Genomic DNA, 4,599 nt, shown 5'->3' with positions numbered 1-4,599 from the left:
TATCCCATTATTTAAAGGGTGGGCAATGTGCTCTTTAATAGCTTCATCAGGGTCTTAAAAGTACATTTTGCCACATCAATGTGATTCAAAATCACCTTCAGAGGTCTGTGATGGATTTACCGCTAAATTGATTTTGAAATAAATTTGTCCAGGTACTTTGAAGCTGAAAACACTATGACTATTGATGGTTAGATCCTCACTTACATTGAATGAAACTAAAGCCAAACGTGAGTTCCTGTATTGTATTTGTTTTTGGAATTCTTGAGAGAGCAAGCAATGTCCTATAACAGGCCTAGCCAATTTATTTGGAAATTTTGAATATGGCAAACCAAACAGGCAGCAATCACCCAATAAATCGTTTTGGTTGCCCACTTTTAAAGTGTGAAATAGGAGTACTCCACAGTGAATACATACAGCGTTGAAGGATCCAATGACTTGTAATTAACGCTTTTCATTTGTCTTTATCGTGTCTTACGCTAAGCTGAAAGAAACTAACGAAGAAACCAGTTTATTCTCAAGTTTTACACAGCGTTGACTTAAGTCAGTTGCGTATAATACACAAGTAGCAAAATTCTTCCCCCTCCGGAAAATAGATCAACAATACTCAAATAAAATTCTCGAATTTGGAAAGCATGATTTTCCATCATGGGGGGGGGGTTTCTCATCTTTTTCAGGCTCAAGACTTCTTGCTTTAAAACAGATTTACGAAACTTGGTGCCTTTTTTACACTTCAAATGTCGCCATCTATCGAAAACTGATTAAGAAATTGAAGTAAAAGAGATTGCAAAGGAAGAAGAGGTATGGAAAACAAAACCGCTTTCGTGCATTCTGACCTTATTTAAAGCGTATTAAGACTTTGGATATTAGAATAAACTCAATCGAGCAAAATTTATTTCAGTTGGTGACCTAGTCTGATGCAGGTAGTGATAATGCAAGTAGTAGTAATATTGATGTAGGTAATGCAAGTTCTCAAGATTCACGTTTTCTAAAAGCTACCTAAATTTTTTGTATAATTTATCGCTTATTTACTTATAAGAGGATTATCCCCTAGCGAACAATTCCCCTAGCTCTCTGAAACATCCCTTAAAATTAGTATAGGGTTATTTTTCGTGTGAAACGTAAAGCCTTGGGTAAAAAAAAACCACATCTTATGTTATAAAAAAAGCTCTCAAGGTCTCAAAAGCCACGGTTTTAAGTAGTACATAAAAAAAGACTTTTCGGTAAGTGTTGAATATGTTCTAATCGTTTTTCTTAGGATTACCCTTTGCATGAAAATATATAGCCTTTGGATCGCAAATTACAATGCATTGTTCTCAACGTCTTTAGAGTTTTTAGTTTTTTTTTGAGGCTTTTCAATATTTTTTTCTTGAGATTATCTTTTGAATGAAAATGTAAAACCTTGGATCAAAAAGTTACACCGCACGTCTAAACATTTTCAACTTTCTCTCTCAAGTTCTCAACTTTTCTAGAGTGAAGGTTTGTTAAGAGCAATATACAAAAACTTTTATATTAATTTTTGAAGGGCTTTTGAATCATTTTAGTTGGGATTATATTTAGCATGAAAATATAAAGTTATTTTGTATATATATATTTTTTAATTAATTTTGCCATCCTCTATGTTTTCATGAATTGGCTCTCCTGGACATCCTTGCCATCAAGCTACGCCCATGTGTAGGGGCTATTTTTCGTACAATGGTGCATCCAATGTAATAGTGCTAATTTAAGCAGCATTGCTAGAAGAAAGGGCTCTAAGTTTCAAAACTCTTCCCTATCCCTTAAAAAGGAATATATGAACATAATTTATATGCTTTTAACTGTATATTGCTTTAGGAAGAGCTTTTTATCAGCTTACAATTACTTGTGCTAAATAGAAGAAAAAAAGTGAGACCCTCATTTCAGTCTTTCTTCCATAAATCTCAAATAAAATTTAATAACTTCATAGCTGGCTTCTGGACAGCTTTTCAGGTCCTTTTTTTTATTCAGCTTGTGAGAGTCGATCCTCGGTTTTAATGCAAACATTCAGATAATTCACGATCAATGAAATGATTAAATGACCTTTCACGAGTTATCATAACCAGAACCCTGACTGTAAAATGCGCTGCAGGGTGACCATGTGGAGTGGCGCCCCTCGAAGAAATCACAACCTAGTAAACGAAAGTCCCAGAGGCTTCTTTCTGTCCGGTTCTAAGCTAGTTTCAGAGCTTTGTGCAGACTTTCGAAGATGTGTTGGTCCCCATCATGTACAGGTCATTTGATCATTTCTGATCATTTTCTTTAGCTCTTGGTCCCAAAATTTGCGATTTTAAGATACATACAATTATTGATTTTTATATGCTTTAAAAGAAAAAATTCAAAAAAATATTCCCTCCCGATATGTATAATCCCAAAAATTGTTTGGGAATTAATCTTTGAATATCTTTTGAGGGATTATCATCAGAATAAACTAAAATTTATCAAGTACCAACAGATTTTCAAACTCCTTCGTATCCTATTTCGTTTGTAAATTTAACAAGTGACCCTTTTTATGGTGGGGGGAGAATCTTTGTGACTCTAAAAGTGGCATAAATTACCGTTCTCTTTCGAGAGCTATGACAGCTATTTAAGTAAAGTAAAAGGAATGAATTAGACACTCATTTTTTTAAATAAATCTCTATAAAACTCGATCACTTCACTGCTAGCTTCTTGGCAGGCATTCAGGGCCTTTTGTAATTCATCATCTGAGAAACTGCCCTCGGTTTCAACTGAAACATTACGAGAATTTTGACTTTCAAAAACAAATGCAAAAGCCGCACGACAAAACTAAAAGAAAATAGAAAGCTTTAACTACTGATCAGTAAATGTAAACCAATATAAGTAGAAAAGCAGGTCATAGGAAGATTATAATGCAAATATATATATATATATATATATATATATATATATATATATATATATATATATATATATATATATATATATATATATATATATATATATATATATATATATATATATATATATATATATATATATATATATATATATATATATATATATATATATATATATATATATATATATATATATATAATGAAAAGAGAAATCACCAATGCTACAGCACAAACACAAAAAAAAAGGAGACAGAAGGAGAAAAGGAACACTGTTTTCCTAAATTAGTGATTAATATAGACCAGCACTTGAATGAGGCCTTAACCCTACTCATCCATACAATCACTTAGGTCAAACAGCATAGCCACACACAATCAACCATAAAGAATAATCCATGGACAGGCAGTCATGTCGTCAATAAGTATAAGTCGTCATTTACCAAACAATACAAAAAATACCCAACATAAGGGCTCATCCGGAGAATACACTGGCCTATATAGGGTTTCGCCACTCTAAATTCTCTACCCAGCACAGTGTTGTGGCTACCACAGAATATCAATGGCATCCCCACGTCAGGTATCACCCCCAAAATACATGCCTATGAAAAAAAAACAGCAAATGTAAAACAACCAAGTAAAACCAAAAACAAGCTTATCCTGTTAATATATCCCTCCCTTTGGCAACAATAGGTAAACTAAATATTATAAATTTTACCAAATCACAAATATTAACACATTGCAAAAAACCTGAATGAACTAAACAATTATAGAATTCATCTTTACCATGTGGCTAATTTTTTAGAAAATCCACTCAATTAGAAACACAATTCAAAATAAATTGCGCTGTGACAACATTTCTCGAACCTCCGAAATTAGTTAAAAATTTCTATAAGTATTTTTAGATAATTCTTTTGATATTTATTTAAAAGTTCGTTATAATGAAAACTAAATTTTTTAAATTGCCAAGTTAATTTATTTGCAGAAAAACCTCTTGATATCAATTTTTGGCTTAAGATTTTACATCTATTTTTAAAATCAATATAATGACTACAAATCCTTGCATAACGAAGTAACTGTGAGAAAAACGCAGAATATGTGATATTTGAGTGTATATTAATTCAGGGAATGGGAAACTAATCACTTCAAAATCAAAATCATCCGTTTTATTATACATTTTAAAACTTAATTTATTATTATCACAAATATTAATATTTAAATCTAAGAAATGATCTTCATGACCAGCGCCATGACTAGGCTCAAGAATAAGCTCTGATGGATATATATATTTTTAGATATATCATTGAAATCCTTACAATTTAAGACCAAAATATCATCTAAATATCTTTTATTATTTGACAAAGCATGTTTTAAATTAATTGGATTATTCTTATCCATCATATATTTATATTCTAGTTGACTTAAAAACAAGTCAGCTATAAATGGGCTGGCATTCCCCCCCCCCATTGGGAATTCCCATAATTTGCTTGTACAAATCACCCCCAAATCTTATATAAGTATTGCATAAAACAAATTCCATTACCTCAAAAATCATATCCAAGCTGTAACATCTCAAGTTAACTGTAGTATTAAAGCAGTTTGTCCATATAGCTTTTTTATTATAAATGTCTATTTTTAAGAACCTTTTACTAGATAAGAGGAAAGATTTTTTTTATAACAGTTTTTAAATTATCAAACACTAAATTAAGTGATAAATTAGTATACATTGTCGCAA

This window comes from Artemia franciscana, unplaced genomic scaffold (assembly GCF_032884065.1).
Source record: "Artemia franciscana unplaced genomic scaffold, ASM3288406v1 Scaffold_1283, whole genome shotgun sequence".
NCBI lineage: Eukaryota > Metazoa > Arthropoda > Branchiopoda > Anostraca > Artemiidae > Artemia > Artemia franciscana.
Note: the sequence above shows the minus strand (reverse complement) of the source record.